Genomic DNA, 19290 nt, shown 5'->3' on the forward strand with positions numbered 1-19290 from the left:
CAGGCCATGGGACTGAGGGCAGGGAAAAGGGGTCTTATCCTAGAACCCATCACCCCACCTTCCCGGCTCCTGTTTCTCCTAATGCCCTGCAGTAGAGGGCAAAAGACATTGTGAGTCCAGGTTGCTCAAGATGCCCCCCAAGACCTCTGGTTCAGTTGGCTAGTACCCAGGAGTAAGCCAAGACTAAGCAGAGCAGACCTCCTTGGACCATGGTACCAGAGTCCATGTCCTTCCTAATAATCCATAATAACTGCCATTCAGAGCTATAACTAGGAACTTTTCAGTTCTGGCAAGCCAGTGTGGAGTAGAGGTCATGGAAGAGCGGAGTACAGGTGAGGAGAGGGTGGCCTATCATGAAAAAGTATGCCACGGCAGAGGGGTACAAGAATAACAGGATCCCAGGGGTGGCAGCCCCTGGATGAGCTGAAAGGGTGGGATTGGCGTTACAGCCCAAACTGAGCAAAACAGAGGGGTGGTAGAGTCTAGATCCAAACTGGGAAGAAGCATCCACCCCACCAAGAGAAAATGTTTACCCAGGGGTACCTTGGGACAAAGCCCCAGCCACCCCACCCTACTCACTTGAAATCTTACAAATATATTGTATCACATAAAAAAACTATTGAGGCCAGCAGTGAAGATATTATTCTCCGTGGTTTACAAAGAGAATACTGAGGTGCAGAGCAGAACGGGGAAGGGACTTGCTGAGACAGTAAGCAACAGAACCAGTATTTAAACAGTACTCTCCTTCATCCAAGACCAACATTCTCTCTACTGTACTGTACTGCCTTCAACACATGCTATGTTGGCATTGCCCCATTTGCCCGAGTCAGGGAGCTAGTTGATAGCATTGCCTCGTGCTGTCATCTCTTCTTCCCACTAAAAGATAATCTTTCCCTCTCTCAAAAAAACTCCCTTGGGGGGTGGGAGGGGGCAGCAGCTGGGTAGCTTAGTGAATGGAGAGCCAGACGGGAGGTCCTGGGTTCAAATCTGACCTCAAACACTTCCCAGCTGTGTGACCCTGGGCAAGTCACTTGACCCCATTGCCTAGCCCTTACCACTCTACCTTGGAACCAATACACAGTATTGATTCCAAGACGGAAGGTAAGGGTTTAAAAAAAAAAAAAAAACCTCCCTTTAAAACTCTCCTCCTCCATGGAATCTTGTCAGCCTCTAATTCAGCTTCTTCCTCAGTTGTTTCTCTTGAATTATCCATTGTCAAAACCCTGTATCTAACATTCTTGGCACCATGGACAGAGTTTGTTCTTGGCATCACGGACGGAGTTCGGGGCTTTGGTTTCTATTTATATTGTTTAGAGTCTATTCATTGGCCCTTACCTCAACTGCTTCTTCACTGGGGATCTTATCTCTTCAACCATTCTAGATTCCCAGGCAGAAAGAAGCCCAGATCTAGAAGGGGCCTCAGAGGTCTGTGCTGTGGCCCGCACTGAACATTGTCCTCTACACAGGATCCCCAACAAGCTAGGCAAGAAGCTATCCAGAGATCATTTCCAAGGCAATCCATTCTACTTTGGAACACTCATGGGGAGGTGGTTTCCTTTTTAACAAGCCAAAATCTGCCTCCCTGCATCTGGAGTCCCTTGTTCTTAGCTCTGCCCTCTGGAACCAAACAGTAAACCTGTAGCCAGGCAGTGTGGTGGAAAGAATCTGGGATTTGAAGTCCGAGGATGTTTCAAACCATGATGCTATTATGAATTCTCTGTGGAACCCGAGACCAGTGATGGAATATCCCCAGGCTTCAGTTTTCTCATCTGTAAAATGGGAGGGGTTGCTTTGTTCCTGGGTAGCACTGAGCCTTGCTTATTCCTCTGAGCTAGTGAAGCCCCCTTTCATATGGATGCACTCAGGCAATTCTTCTCAAGTTTTCAGGAAGGAATGTTCATTCATCCTACAAATGTGTGTTAAGTAAAGGGCATGACATGGTAGACAGGAAGCCAGGCTTGGGAGTGAGGAAGACTCAAGGTTAAGTCCTGCCTCTGGAGCATACCGCTGATTTGAGCCTAGGAAAGCCACAACATCAAGACCTTCAAGCAACTCCCAGATCCCAGAGGTGCAGAGAAAGTGCCAATCTGCATCGGTAGAGGGAGGTTCTCACCAGGAGTTCCCTGCACTGCCCTTTGGGGATTCAAAGCCAAGAACAAGGCTGTCCCTGTACCCCAGAAGCTGGTTTTTCTTCTGGGCATAATACCACATCCATATCAATGTAAAGAGGTGAAGAGGATTTGGTCCAAGACAGAACACAGGACCCAAGCTACTGGGGGAGAACTGAGGTGGGCTGTATTCTGGCTAACCTCAAACTGTCTCCCTACACACGAGGAAATGCAATTGTAAGAAGCCATCTCTATGAGGGCAAACAACACAGGAAGGATCGAGCAGCACCTCTCTTAGGAAGTAACAGCTAAGCAGAGCCTGGACAGAAATGAGGCCAATGTGATGACTGTTAAGGTTAAATTTTAGGCTTTGAGACTGCATATGTATTTAGTGGTTGCCAAGGATTTAAATTCTAAATCCCAATGAAATATTCAAGTCACAATGGAATTTTATGGTGGTTTATTTATTTATGGTGGTTTATTTTATTTAATAGAAGAAAGAAATTAAGAATGAGGGAAAAGAGAAAAGATCTACTCCAGAGTTCAGCTTCCATTTACAAGATGAGGGGCCTCCTTGGAGGCTGGTGCCTTCAGAAGGATCAAGGGAAAGGGAAGTCAGCCTTAACACTAAACTAACCACATGATCTCCCAAGGGAAGCAGTCTCAAGACCCACGCTTCAGAGCTCCGTCAAGTTTCACCGCCAAAGTCCACCAAAGCCACAAAGGTACCCCTCACAGGAAGGGACACAAAATATAAAGGCAGTTCTTTACATCACTTCCTGTGTCTCACATGTGCCAATGGTGGCTTAAACTTGGCTTAGGACAGTCCAGGGGGTCTGTCGGATGTTTGATTTGTCACTGGCTAGCACACGCATAATCATCTTCTACCTCTAAATCTACTAACCACAGGTGCATACAAAATATCACCTAAGAGGAAACTACAATAGTTAAAGATAAGAGGGGAATAGAAAGACAGCAAAACCAATGTTTGCTGGGCACATTGACAAAAACCAATGGGGGCAATCCCCTTTTGGCATGAGAGTATACAATCAAATAAATGTTCAATCAACCTTCAGTTCAACCAACCACACCCAAAGTTCATTCTGGATCTTCTTGATGTAGTGTAGGTTTTCCAGGCATCTTTCTGCAACAGTTCATTCTCTAGATAGAGGAGTTAGCAAGTTTCTTTCCTTGAAGATCTTTCTCGAACAAAAAAAATTTTAAATCTTGGATTTTTATGAAAATACAATCCCCCCCTGAAGAGGGTGTTGAGAACCACCCAGTTCAGCTCAGGATGGATGCAAGGCTGAGTTATGGGGGTATGAGTCAATTATCAAAAGAAGAGAAAAAAACTCAAAAGCACAAAGAAAAAAATGGGTTTTGGGAGAAAAAAATCAAAATCAGAATCGAAATATCAAAATTTTATGTATATAAAATTGAGTAAACAATAAATTCATAATAGACCCTTGTATTAGGGTCCAAGTAATTTCCATACAAGTCTGTAGGAAAGAATCCAGTAATATTTCACTTACCCATTTGCAGCCAAGACTACAGGAAGTTGCCATACTATAAGAGAGAAAAAGGACCAGATTTTTGTATGTGATAGGGGAGTGTCATTCCCTGGTCTGATTTTTTGTCATTCTCAGGCATAGGGGGAGCCAGGATAGCCAAACTTTTGGTACTTGTCTGTATTTCACAAAGAGTGTGGATACAAGGAAGTCCTACATCTTAACATATGTCAAGTGTCGCAACCTTGAGTCTCACACTAGGTTCAAGTCCTTTTGTAATGGCTTAGAAGTACATCAATCCTACCTGGATTGGTTTTTCTTTTGACCTGTGTGCTCTTTTTGGCACTATTCAGGTTAAGTCTGTGCTCCTTTTTTGATCCCATTTTCTAGAATCAGACACAAACATTAATCACAGTCCCATAACATTTATCAATAAATGGCAGGTTCCTATAGTCTAAAGCTATTTGGGTTTGCATTAATAGTATTGCAAGCATATATATTTTAAATTATATTCCTGCAGAATAAAAAATAATATTGACTGTATGTACCTAAGTACAAGAAATGAGAAAAAGAAAAAAATCAAATATTCCAATCAAAATAAAAGAAAAGCAATAATAAAATCCAAAAATCCAATGTGTTCCCCAAAACAGCATCCACTTGTCTATGGATTATGGTCTCCAATGCATGTGGTAGGATACAGTCAGTCTCAATACTGGTGACATGTGCTTCAAATGCAAAAAATGAGAGAAAAAATTCAAATACTGTATGGCACAAGTAAAGTGCAACAACAGTACAGATCAATAGGAAAGAAAAACAAAAATATTAAAAATGTGTATAATATAATCACAGGGGTACTGTATTCAAAAATCCATTTCTTCTATTTTCCTTCTTCCTTCTTTGCTACTATTTGAGGAGAGACAAAACTGAAAAGGGTTAATATCTACAAAAAAACAATAGAATCTAAAGGACACCACCTTCTGCCCCACATGGAGGGGCAGTAGTACCCTTACTATTTCTTGAACAAGCTCCACTTAAGATATACTGTTGTGGGGTCATTTGGTTTGAGTTATCATTTTCCCCAATTTCTATTCCTATTATCATTCCTAAAGTTGTGGTGTCTATTATCATTATTAGTTATTCCTATACTTATTATTTCTATAGTTATTGAATTGCATATTATTTCTGAATAGCTTTAATACATTTCTACACTCCATTATTTTGTGGCCCTCCTCAGTTGGCAGATAATGGATAATTAGATTCTTGGAGAGGGACAAGTGCCATTGGTTGAGTATCATGCCCTTTTTCCTATTTATCAATCTTATCTCAAATATTTCAATTCTTTCCAATTGTCTCCATGAAATCATTATATCCATGAAAACAACTCCCAAGGCTGTATCCTGGGGCACCTAGAGAGAAGGTGCCAAAACCAATTCTCAAAAAGCATAGCCTGTGAGCCCCTCATCATGGTCACACAGTCATCCCTCAGCTAATCACACAAGTCTAGATAATGCTTCTGGTTAGCAATGACTTTCCAAAATGGTAGGCCCCCAACATGAGTGTCCAGATGTGGGCTGACCAGCACCTAGTACAAAGGGATGTCCATGTATCCTTCCTAGAAGCGGTCTCTCAGCACAACCCAAATTTTCTCAAGACTTGTTGGTCAACACATCACAATGTTGACTCACAGTAAGATTGTGCTCTCTAATATCTCTTAAGAGCTTCCAACAATTCCTCATTCTAGCTTCTCCTTAAAGATGTCCATAGAAAGAGAAACCCCTTGGAAGCCCTGAGGCTGGGGACTCACTCTTAAGTCATCCTTACTTTCATCCACCTAAAATCTTTCTTTGTAACATCTACTTTGTTCTCAGTTGTGTCTTCTCAGTCCAAGCAAGAGATGACAGTGGTTGAAGAGTGTTTCTTTTGCCCCACACACACCCCACAAAAGTCCTCATATCTTCAAGATAATAATCATGTCTACTTCCTTTAGCTGCCCCCCATGTCATGAACTCCAGAATCTTCCCCAGCTCAATTGACTGTTGAATACTTCCAAGTTGATCATTTTCCTTCACAAAACATGATGCCCAAAACTGGAAACAATAATCCAAGTCTGGTTGGGCCACAGTATAACAGGGACATCATCTCTTGAATTCTGAACATTCTGCATATTCTGCACAGTCAAAGCTCATGAGCTTTCTCAGTTGCCAGAGGTGTATGGGATAATGCAGAGGGAATTAGAACCTCTAGTGAAAGGACTTGATCCCTTAACAGGGCTGCTCATCCACCTTTGGTGTCTACCTGTCCACCCAGCTCTCATCTGTGGCTCCAAGATACTGCAGCATGCTCAGAGGCCACATCCCTGTAACTGTAACTGGCAGACGGGCTAAACCAGGTTGAGGGTAACCAATAGGCCTCAGACCCATTAATGTTCTCCTCAAACATGTGAAGACTTCCCCCCATGAAATGGGAAGATAACAATTAGTTCCAATGTCCATTTAGGTGGCTGAAGCATGCTCCTTAAAGCTTAATCAGACATGGAAGATGTCAGGCATCCACTGCATCCCAGGCCACTCATTCTAACTTTTTTGTTTTGCCACTGGATTTGAATATCTCTTGGAGAGTGAGGCTGAAGAACTCCCTCATTTAAATCCAACTCAATAACAAATCAAAATTTCACCGCATGGTGCCATTTATCCTCTTTAAAAATTAAGCATCAATGACATCAATGAACTATTGCCACAACTATGTCTGCAGCCAATTAAGTTAACTAAGTGGCAAAGGGGTGGCATATTGGGTCTGGAGTAAGGAAACTATGAACCCAGATCCAACTTCAGGCACTAACTAACTAGATAACCCCAGACAAGTCGCTTAATTTTTGTCTCCCAGTTTCTTTATGAGGTGTGGATAATAATAACACCTATCTCCAGGGATCATTGTACAAATAAAACCCAATTTGTAATAATAAGACCCAATTTGTAAATAATAATAAATAAGACCCAATTTGTAAAGCCTTTTGCAGGGAATTTGGTCAAATCTATAAGGAAAGCCATTCCCCAATTGACAATCAAAGGATAAAAATAGTGTAGCTATCAACATCCATATTTTAAAATCTCTAATAATTAGAGCAATGCTGAAGACTACCTCATGCACAAAATATTGGCAAAGATGACAAAAATGAAAAAGGCCAAATGCTAGAAGGAAAAACGGGTACACTAATATACTTCTGGTAGAGCTTCAACTAGTTTCCAAAAGCTATTAAATGGTGAATATCCTTTGATCCAGCAATACCACTACTAAGTCTACACCACAAAGATATCAAAAGAAAAGGACTGGTCTACATACAAAAATATTAATAGTAACTTTTGTGGTAGCAAAGAATTAGAAATTGAGGGGATGCTCATCAATTGGAGAATGGCTAAAGAAATTGTCCAATACTGTTGAGCTATAAAACAATTAAGGGAAAGGTTTCAGAAAAACCTAGGAAGATCTATATGAACTGATACAAAGTGATGTGAGAAGAATCAGGAGAACAATCTACCCAATAACAGCAATATCATGAAGATAAGAGTTAGTAAGTGATCAACATGACTAAACATGATTCTAAAAGAGTCATAATGAAATGTTATTCATTATTCAGATTGAAAACTGATAGACTCAAAGTACAGATTAAAACATTTTCTTCTTGTCTTGCTAATGGGGAAATATGTTTGTATGACTATATATTTGTAATGGTTTTTGTACTTTTTTGCCCTCTCAATGACTGGAGGAAGAGAGGAAGGACAATTTGAACTAAAAACAAAAGAATTAAGAAGTATTTGTACTTTAAAATAAAATCCAGGCAAACCCTATCTCTAGAAATTTTCTCATCTAGCAACTCTGACAAAAGGGTTAATTTAGGAGTGACTGGATCTTGACAAGACTATCCTGGATCTGTTTCCCTTTCTAAATCTTCATTAACTATCCTTATAATAATATTCTCTAAATTTTTGCCAAGAATCTAAGACACATTCAACTGTTTATATGTGTAGACTTCGTGCCCTTCTCTTTTTCTGAAAACCAGGACACCTGGTTTGCCTCCAGTTGGGTGGTACCAATCTTATTCTCCAGTCTTTCAAAGCTCAAAGCTTCAAAGCTCAGCAGTAAATCCATGCCTCGTGATTTGAATTAATCAGTGGCAGGCAGATGTTCTCTTAGTCTCCTAAGTATCAATTCCCTATTAATCTTTTTTATCCAAAATCATGCTTTTGGAGGGCAGAAAACACTTGAGTAAGTTTCCATTTTTTGCATTGTCTATTCTCATTCCACCACCCATAGGCTCCAGAGTTATTATCTTCCATTGAGCTTTGCCCTAATTTTAAAAAAGCTTCTTCAGTGTCAATTCATTCTGACTTATGCCATGCTTTCCTATTCTTTCAAATATCAAATATGTAGATTGTCTCTCCCATTAAAAGGTAAACCCCTTGAGGGCAAGTACTAGTTTTGCTTTTGCTTTTTATCCTCATCCCCTAAAATTGAACTGAATAAATGCTCGATTAATTGATTCATTGGTCAAGAAACTTCATGTAAATTCCAAAAAGCACTTGGCCACATCTGTTACACTATCTTTGTGGACAAGATGGAGGAATATGGGCCAAGTGACCATACAGAAAGAGATTCAAAAATGGTACCAGAAGAATGGGGAGAAGGAAAAGAATTTGAAACTAGGGGGATCCAAAAAGAAGGAAGTTGGAAAAGGAGGTGAATATGCTTGTCAAGTGACAATAAGGAGATGGAGGAAATCCTTAATTACTTCAGAATTCAGGATCTTCCCAGGAAATTGGCCATAAGAGCTACTAACAAGAATGGCAATCTAATCCTGTCCAATAACATAGGACCAGAAATTGTGCTAAGGCTGACACTGACTGAGGATCCTACTTGCATAACATTTAGTAAGCAGAGGAAATTTGCTCTCAATGTTTGTCTTTCTACCCTAATCAATAAAAATGGTTATCTGTGTTCAAAGGAGAGGTTGGCCATGAAAAGGTAAACATGTTCTAGGAATGTCTCTTTACTCAAGGTTGTCAAAGAAAACAAAGCTGCCCTTTCAAAAATGGAAGCAAGACTGGGGGGGGAGGGGGGAGAGAATGTGGATCTGAGAGAGGGGAGTCATGTACTAATGGCATCACGTGGCTGGAGGGTGGAAGAATGGGACATAGAGGAAGAAAGGCAGAAGGGCCACTGGTAGTCTTTATTAGAGCTGAGAAGCAGATATAAGGCTCTTGAAAGGGGAGCTGGAATCACCAAAAAGCCAACAAATGCTTCTTCTCCAAGGAATGATGAGATGGACTTCTAGGGGCCAACAGTGAGGAATAAGGAGTGGAGGTTGGTGAAACCCCACCACATGGGGTAATAAAGCAGCTATTTGTCAGTCTGATAAGAGAGGGGGCTGTTGTGTTCCTGGGGCACACATCCAACTGACAGTGAACATCCCAACACTTGTCAAACCTGATAACTATTACCCACTTCTGGGGATTTACAGGAGCACAAATGATACTGCCTGAAGGAAACTAAGAAGGAGTGCTAATTCTTATGAAATCTTTGGCAAGACGATTCATGTCTTTGGGGATCCAGGTAGTGTTTCTGTCATTGCTGCCAATCAAAGGCAAAGCCACTAAAAAAAAGAAAGGCAAAAGGGCAGCTGGGTTGCTCAGTGGATAGAGAGCCAGGCCTGGAGAGGAGGTCCTGGGTTCCAATCTGGACTCAGACCCTTCCCAGCTGTGTGACCCTGGGCAAGTCATTTGACCCCCATTGCCTAGCCCTGACCACTCTTCTGCCTTGGAGCCAATACACAGTATTGACTACAAGATGGAAGGTAAGGGAAGAAAGAAAGGCAAGATGGAAAAGTGAAAGCCTCTTAAGGGGGTCTCCAAAACCACAGCCTAAAATAGAGGAATGTCAGATAGCTGAGGTCCTTTGTAACCCTGATTCTGTGACATTAAGATCTTTTCCATTTGGACACATTCCACTTTGATTAAACATCTAGTGATGTCTGCTATCATCCAGCCAATAATTCAACAAGCATATTTAAGCATCTCTGGTGTGCCAGGACTGTGGTCTTAGACACTGGAAAACAGACAAAAATGAAACAGCCTCTTCCCTCAAGGAACTGGCATTCTATTGGAGGGAAGTAACGAGTTCACAGATAAGCTGGTACAAAATATATGAAAAAACTAATACAAAGTAATTGGGATTGGGGATTAAGAGGGGACACCAGTAGACCAATTTCAATATCAGCATCATTATAATAGTTCCTCCTTGTAACTAACTATAGATGAGTACTTCTCACCTGACCTGGGGTGGTCCTTGGATGTGTTAAATTTATGGTTGGACTTAATACTTAATTGATTTAATTTCTAAATCCCCAAAATGAATTACTAAAGGCAAATGGAATTTATGGAAATTTTACAATAAAGGGAAGATATTAAGGAAGAGAGAAAAGGGGTGGGGAGAGACAGAGACAGACAGACAAAGAGGAAGAGCAAGCAAGTGAGCTCCAGCTTCCTCTGACCCAGGTAGCAATTCTAAGGTCCCAGCCAGGGGACAGGAGTCTCAAGATGATGGGCCTTTCCTGGAGGCTCAAGTCTCCAGAAAGGGCAAGGAAGGACGTCAGTCTTGATACTCACCACAGTGACAGTCTGAGGTCTCCTGCATGAGCTCCGCCAGGGTTCCACAGCCAAGTGTGTCTTTCAAACTCTCACAGGAACCAACTACCACCAACTCCCAGAAGACCAGCCTCCCTCGGGCCCTAGTCTCTTTCTTTTAAAGAGCTTTTTTTGTGTATCACTTCCCCTAATTCCACATCTACCAATCACAGCAGACACTCTGCTCTAGGACTGCCCAGAAGGCAGTTAGTTGATTCTAATTCGTTACCCACTATGGGTCACAGACCTCCCACCTCATGATTAAGTGGGAGATTTACAACCTTGGTGATCAGATCTAACATGGGCAGATCTTCCTACTCAACTCCAAGTACTGGGCTTACATTTTGGGGATTAAATCAACAAATCGAGGGGAGATTACAATTCAATCTTCACAATCAAGGAAGAGCTAAATGCCTTCATTGTTACAATCCGGGGAGAGCCAAATCCAATCTTCACCGATGCCTACAGGCATCCAGCCTATCTTGGTGGTACCTATAGTATGGTAGGACCTCCCCAACCCTGGGCTTGGGCAGAGCTCTTCAAGATTCAGAGACATTGGGAGGCAAGCTGAAGCATCCAAAGGGGACCAAAATGGAGGCTATGGACAAAGACTTTTGTCAATGAGAAGTGCCGAGTTATTGCCCTAAAATCTGCTTCTTTGTTCTCTATGCACATGCAGTAGAGGCAGTACTATCCATTCTAGGGAGCTTCAGTCAGCACCCATGAAGTTATTCATTCTAACCAACACTAAGAGAACATCAGGTTGGAAGGGATTTCAGAGGTGTCTCCTTCCTGGATGTAAAGTCATAATCCAGACATGCAAATCCCATTTCTTAACTTCCAAATCTCCCTTCCTTTTCTAAAGCCTCGCCTTTAGTTGATAAAAAGTGGGGAAAATACTACTTTGCCTCAATGTTTCAGTTTCTTGCTAAAGATTTTATAAGGCCATTATAATTGGGAAATTGCCACCGCAAAAGAGAACTCTTAGAACATCCTACTGACTTCTTGCCATAAACTTCAAATTATACTCCCGCAGCCAGAGAGACTCTTCCCAGCACTCCCAACAGTTTTAGGGTAATCCTAGAGAAACTCTGCCCTGGTGTGTCATCTTACACAGAAGTGTGTCTATCAAACTGGTGTTTGAAAGCCATTCAGAGTAATAACAAGGAAGTGAGATTATTATCCAGTTCTGATACTGTGCATCCCAGGATTCTCCCATAAAACCTAGTTTCTCTGGTGACTGGTTTTCTACTGAGAACTTTTTGAAGAATGGTACGCATTCATCATCAGATGGAGTTAGCTAATTAACAATGAAAAAATAAAGGTAGTAGGAAAAGTGAGCCAAGTCTACTTACAATGGCAATCAGAAGGGGGCAATAAAGCCATCTGAAATTGTAAACAAGACTCAGGTGATGTTATTTATTGGCCTCTAATTAAATAGCCCACATTTCTAAAGAAAATAAATTCCCATCATTTTTCTCCCAGTTAGACCTTAAACTGCTACTTAAACCTGCTTCACTAAAAAGTTTTCCTTATCCTTCATTATGAATGCTTGGAACGGAATGCTAAAGTGTCAGGGCTAGAACAAGCCACCAACAAGAATAGCTTTTGTAGCCAAATCTTTTCCATTATGCTTTACATTCTTGTAAAGGATTCTCCTTATCTTCACATTCGCCTGGGGTCAACTTTATTAACTCCAATATACAGATGAGGAAGTGAGCCTCCAGGGGAGGCAGAGAGGCTTGTTCAGAGTTAGTGGGGTCACAGGAACTAGAACCAAGGTCATAGGATTGCAGAGTGAAAACTGGAAATGACTCTTCTCTTTATAGCTGAAGGAATTGAGTCCAATACATGGCCAAGGACACACAAGATCATATTCCAAGTCCAGATCTTTCTGATGAGGACAACAGCTGGTGATCCTAGACCTATCTTTAGATTCTCTCTCCTTCTATTGTTCTTTCCCCCTTTCCCCCTCTCTTTTCTTTCTACTACATTTGCGGCCCTTCTAGCTCTAAACACCCAATGGTTCTATGACATTCCCTGAGTGATCCTGAGTTTTCAGATGATAAAGCGTGGTTGGAGGGGCTGGGGAAAGCGGGTCCACTAAAGCTTTGTTGGTAGAGCTGAGAATTATTACCACTATTTGGAAAAGCAACCCAAATTTACATAAATATGGTGGCTAAGATTATATTCCATATATTACATATAAGATTATATATTATATATATGCAAGATTATATGCTACTAAACATATACCCCAGTGAAGTTATAGCTGAAAAAAAAAAAACAAAATCAAGGAGCCGTATACTCCAAAGTGTTTCTAGAAATATCCATGTTATATCTTTAACACAAAAACTACCACTTTTGTGGTAGCAAAGAGCAAGAAACAGAGTCAATGATCACCCATATGACATGATTAAATACATTTTCAGTTATATTTATTGATTATCAAGCTGTGATAAGCCAGTAATGTGATGAACATAGAAATGTGGCAAAACTTACAGGAACCAATGCAAAGAAAAGTAACAGGGAAGGAAGGAAGGAAGGAAGGAAGGAAGGAAGGAAGGAAGGAAGGAAGGAAGGAAGGAAGGAAGGAAGGAAGGAAGGAAGGAAGGAAGGAAGGAAGGAAGGAAGGAAGGGAGGGAGGAAAAGAAAGAGAAAGAAATAATACACCAAAAAAGCAAGATTAATTCCACACACAAAGATGAAAAGTAAATGTTGCACCACTATGAAGGACACAACCTTAAAGAAGAGATGTAAGAAGACCCCTGCAAGGGGTAAATCATCCTGTATACTATCAGTTTTTATGCTGCCGATTTTTATTTGCTTCTTAATCTTAAAATAAGCTCTGTTGCATTAGATAGCTCTATAGGACAGGGAGGGATTAGGTCCAAAAGGGTATTTGGATGATGTGATTTTGAGCAAGTCTCATTCCTTTCCTGGACCTCAGTTTCCTCATCTATAAACTGAGAGGATGGGTTGGATGGCCTCTACGGTCACTCCCAATGGACAAATCCAGGACCCTATGCCTGGCCCAGGATGCTGGATTCAGTTCTAAGAAGGCTGCTGGTCCCTGCCTTGGGGAAGCACAATTCTGAGTATGTGCTTAAATGGAAAAGCGGCACCAGTAGTTGCCATTTCTAGTGTATTTTAAGGTTTGCAAACGTGTCCTTTCCGCAGATCCAGGAGCATAACTTTGCAAGCAAGGCCTGAACACCTCTAGCTGCCTGGAGCATGAAGAGGCCCAGGCTTAGCCGCAATCATTCAGACACAAAGCTACCAGATATCTGGCTTCTCTGGGGCATTCCACGACTGGTGCCCCAGTGCCCCCTCCCCAGGACAGGACTGCTCTGCTCTGCTATGGCCCACAGGTGCCCCAGTATCTCTTCCCCAACAAAACCTTCCCTCCAGCATCTCTCCCACCATCCACTCTATTGGTCTTGACATGTCATTGGTAGCTGCAGCTCCAGTGGTTCCATATTGCCCCTAGTATAAGATGCAAACAAGGCAGTGTAGCCTAAAGGATAGAGCTTCCCTCAAAACTGGGGGAAAGGGGGCAAGTCTGACCTTGGGAAATACTATCTTTGTGGCCCTGGTAGATCCCTCCACCTCAGTGCTCCAGGGCGGAGACACACAACCCACTGAGCCGCCCGACCCACAACGCTCCCACCTGGTGTTTCCAATGGAATCAGGAAATGTTCGACCAGATAAAGAAAGTGCAAAAAATATAACTAACAGTGTCAGAAATGGGAGTGTCTAGCAGTTCTCTGCTAAAATTCAGCCCTGCGCATTCCTCCATGCTACCTCCCCTAAGGGGAGCCCTCTAAGGCTATCCAAAGTAGCCCCGACATCTTTTCCCACCACCCCCTTTTCCCACAGCCTTCCACAAAGACAGATGTCTCAGGCAGCACGTTGAAGAAGACACTTTGATGCATTCTTTCAATATCCTAAAATGCCTAATGAAGATGCGTACATGATTAACAGGCACAATTAAAAAGAGTTCCTCGTAGTTTCACTCCATCCAGAAACTGGGTTTTATTGTGTGTATTTATAACACCTCCCGATTTTCAAAGTCAAGGAACGGAGGAATGGGAACACAGCACTCTGGAGTCTCTCACGCCTAATTGTCTTGGTGAGAAAATGAGAAGCAAAGTGCATAATAAATCTGTGAGCAAACGGAGGGTCGAGAAAGCGCAGGAAACTGAGGAGTGCTAGTCATTTTGTGCTCACAAAAGCGCCCCATTAAAGTGGCTTCACATGCTTTCTCTACCCACCAGGAACATGCTTGGCATTTTCATAGGAAAGAGTACGGAATTGATTTGGGGGTTTTTTAAGATATTTCTGTGCTCTGATCAGCACTCATTTCTATAACATTCTCAGTTTACAAAGCTCCCAACCACTCTTCGAGGTATCATCATTCTCATTTTTCAGATAAAAAAATGAGACTAGCAAAAGTGAAAGGACTTGGTCAAGGTCACATGGCTACTATTGCTGGATCAGGGACTCCCCTCCAGATATTCTGCCTCCCAGACCAACATTGACACACCAGCAGAATGTAAGTTCAAATCATCACAAATATTTACTAAATAATTACTGTGCTCAATGCCTGGAGCTCATTATACTTCACCCCTTTCAGCCTCAGTTTTCTCACCTGTCAAATGCAAAGTGAAACCAACTAAGGTCTCCTCACCCTCTGAGATCCGATTCTTTTGTCTCCAGCATCCCATCAGATATGACATTCTCTGGCTCTCTAAGTCTCATGGCCCTCCTGGAATTCTACTCTGGTCAGGGTTATTTTCTGCATTTAGTTTCTTGGCCAAAGACACTTGAACAAATACATATTTACAGATAATAAAATTCATTCCATGCTTCTCAAGGGTTATAAATTGCCAAAAAATAGATTTTTGACACACGTAGTAGAAAGAAAAATTATTTCAGCTGATTTCCATGAACTTTTCAGAAGGAACAGAATAAATGGGATTGCCAAGCGAACTTGACGTTATCCCTAAAGGGACGTTGTCTGTGTCGGTTGGCCTTCTCCCAGGCCTCTGGCCTCTTCTCTCTTCCTTTTTTGAATATGCTGTCCCCCAGACAGATTTCCTGGCTACACTCGGCCCAACGGACTCATCACTGTCACCATGACTATCACTAGTATTACTCCATTAAAATCCTCCTCTGATCATTCATCTTGGGATCACAAAGATACTGAATCTCTGAGTCTACAATAGCAAAGTACAAGGTTCAGCTGAATGCTGCCTCCAACAACTGAAGGAAAGAGTTCAAGATGCCAGGGGACAGATATGCAGAAGGAATTCTAGAGATGATTCCACAGGCTAGAACGGGTAAAGCAGACCAGGCAGTGAATTGGGGGAAGAGAAAGGAGGGGAGGACTTTGAACTGAATCTAAAGGAAGAGAAAGGGAGACAGTGAAAGGAGAAGCAGAAGAGAAGGAGAAAGAGAAAGGACTTGGGAGAAAGTCTCACACATGGGACCTAAATAGACACTCCAAATCCAAGGTGATCTGTGGGTCTGTACCTTCCCAGAACCAGAACTCATGAGCCCCCACCAATGAGCTTAATATTACCAACTAGCCAGAAGACACAGGTCAAAACCAAACATATTTATGGGAGTAGCATGATCAATAAGTACTGACATCCTTTAAAGATGCACATGAAGTGCATTCACCACTGAGCTATGCCACTAGCAACAAAAGATGGATATATGGAGAATGTGCATGAGCAAGAAACCTTAAGAGGGCAGGGAACCTGAATGGGAAAGGACCACGCATGAAGGATAGGTAGATAGATAGATATATAAAGATAGATGGATGGATGGATAGACAGATGGATGGGTGGATAGATATATAGAGACAGACAGACAGACAGACAGAGATAGACAGACAGAAGACAGACAGACAGACAGATAGATAGATAGATAGATAGATAGATAGATAGATGAAAGGAAGGGTAGATGGATAGATGGATAGATGGAGAGAGAGAGTGAGAGAGAGAGAGAGAGAGAGATCCAAGTCCCAAGCCAAGTCAAAGCAACTCGAACCACCAAATCTAGGAAATTTCTAATGTTCTCTGGCTATGAATGTCAGATGCTGCTTGCTGGGCTTGGCATTGTCCCTGCTGGGCACCTCTTCTTGGTTAGGTCATGTGTCTCCTAGGTTATACTTATGAAATTCCTTCTTTTAATCCAAGTATAATACTTTACTTTTATCCTTAATCAATGTTTTCTACTTGGAGTCTGATGATAGTTCAATCCTGTCAAGATCTCTGTGAGTCTAGACTCCGTCCTCCAATACCTTAGCTATCCTTCTTAGATGGTGTCATTTGCAAATTTGATCAGGATACCATCGAAGTGACTTCCATGTATAAATATGAAAGTCATGACACAATCGATGGCTAATTCCCTCAAGCCTCGTGTGAGACACATAAGTTGCATTTTACATCATCATTGTTTTCAAGCAAAGCTGAAACCCAAGTTGCAGAAATGACAGAGGCAGAATCAAGGCAAATAAGGCAATGATGATTTATTTATTGCCCACCATATATCAGACCCTTTTCTAAGTCCTGAGGACTCAAAGACTAAAGATGCCCTTGAGAGTCTTGATCTCATCCTTACAATAAAACTACTTATAACTAATAATGTCAAGAAGTCAGGGGTGAGTTAGAAAAGGTTTCCAAAAGAAGTGGCCCATGAGTGAAGCCCTGAAGGTAACTGAAGATTCTCAGAAGCAGAAATGAGAAAGGAGGCTATTCCAGGCTTGGATGATCACATGGTGAAAAGGTATAAAAGGATGGGGGGGGGGGGTATTTTGTGTAAAGCCCAACAAGTTAGCGAGATTTTTCCTTCTTGTCCAATATATTTTTTTATTTCTTTATATACTTCTCAATAACATCTAAAAAGATTTTTAACATTATTTTTTGAGTTACAAATTCACTCCTTCCCACCTTCCCCTCCTCTCTTCTTCAAAAGCCAATTTTATATTAGTTATAAGTGTGAAATCAAGCAAAATATATTTTATTATAAGTCATGTTATAAAAGAAAACACAGACCAGAAAAAAAGAAGAAAGAAAAAGGAAGTAAATAAAAGTGAGCTTTGATCTGAATTAAGACACCATCAGTTGTTTCTTTGGAAGTAGATACCATTTTTCATCATAAGTTCTTCAGAGAAAGAACACTATCCACATCTAGAGAAAGAACTATGGAAGTAGAAACACAGAAGAAAAACAACTGCTTAGTCACATGGTTTGATGGGGATATGATTGGGCATGTAGATTGTAAATGATCAATCTAGTGCAAATATCAATATTATGGAAATAGGTCTTGATCAATGACACATGTAAAATCCAGTGGAATTGCTCTTTGGCTATGGGAGGGGGAGGAGGAAAGAGAAAGAACACAAATCATGTAACCATGGAAATGTTTTCTTAATTAATAAAATTTAATTTAAAATAAATTCTTCAGGATTTTCAATAGGGATCATTGTATTGCTGAAAATAAATAATTTATTAAGAATAGATCATCGTATACCATTGCCATTACTGTATACAATGTTCTGCTGGTTCTACTGACTTTGTTTTGCATTGGTTTCTATAAGGCTTTCCAGGTTTTTCTGAAATCCTCCTCCTCATCATTTCTTATAGCACAATGGTACTCCAACACAATCAGACACCACAACTTGTTCAGCCATTCACCAACTGATAGGCATTCTTTCAGTTTCTAATTCTTTGCCAGAACAGAAAGAGCTGCTATAAATATTTTTGTAAATATACGTCCTTGTCCTTTTTCCTTGCTATCTTGGGGATTGCCTAGTCAAAGGGTTTTGTAACACACAGGATTATAACCCTTTGGTCATAGTTCTGAATTACTCTCCAGAATGGTTAGGTCAGTTCACAACTCCACCACAAGGCATTAGTGTCCCAATTTTTCCATATCACCTCTAAGATTTCTCATTTTCCTTCTCTGTCATATTAGCTAATCTGCTACGTGTGAGGTGATGTCTCAGAGATGTTTTAATTTGCATTTCTCTAATCAATAATAATTTAGAGCATTTTTATATAGAAAGATAGCTTTGATTTCTTCATCTGAAAACTGCTTGTTCATATCTCTCCTTTGACCATTTATCAATTAGGGAATGTCTCATAGTCTTGTAAATTTGACTCTGATCTCTGTATGTTAAAAAAAAAAAATGAGATCTTTCCTAGAGAAACCTGATGTAATTTTCCCCCCACGTTCCTGTTTTCCATCTTATCTTGACTGCATTGAATTTCTTCCTGCAAAAACTTTTTAGTTAAATGTAACCAAAATTATCCATTTTGTATCCTGTAATACTCTGTATTTCTTCTTTGGTCATAAATTCTTCCCTTATCCATAGATCTGACAGGTAAAATTTTTGATGCTCCCCTAATTTGCCAATGATATCACCCTTTATGTCTAAATCACGTACCCATTTTGGCCTGTTTCAGTATACAATGTGGGATATTGGTCTATACCTAATTTCTGACAAATTGCTTTCCAGTTTTCCCAAAAAAATTTTGTCAAATAATGAGTTCTTATCCCAGAAATTAGATCTTTGGGTTTATGTCATTTCCAACCAATTTATTCCACTGATGCACCACTCTATTTCCTAGCCAATACTGCATTATTTTGATTATAACCATTTTGTAATACATTTTGAGATCTGGTATGGCTATGCCAACTTCCTTCATAATTTTTTCATTGATTCCCTTAATATTCTTTTGTCCTTCCAGATGAATTTTGTTATTATTTTTTTCTAGATCTATAAAACATTTTTCAGTATTTTGGTTGGCATGGCAATGACTAAGTAAATTAATTTGGGTAGAATTCTCATCCTTATTATGGTGGCTCAGTCTATCCATGAAGAATTAATATTTCTGCAAATGTTTAGATCTGACTTTATTTGTGTGAAAAGTGCTTTGTAATTGTGTTCATACTTAGTTCCTGGATTTATCTTGGCAGGTATAC

Source organism: Monodelphis domestica, chromosome 1 (assembly GCF_027887165.1).
Source record: "Monodelphis domestica isolate mMonDom1 chromosome 1, mMonDom1.pri, whole genome shotgun sequence".
NCBI classification, from domain to species: Eukaryota; Metazoa; Chordata; class Mammalia; order Didelphimorphia; family Didelphidae; genus Monodelphis; species Monodelphis domestica.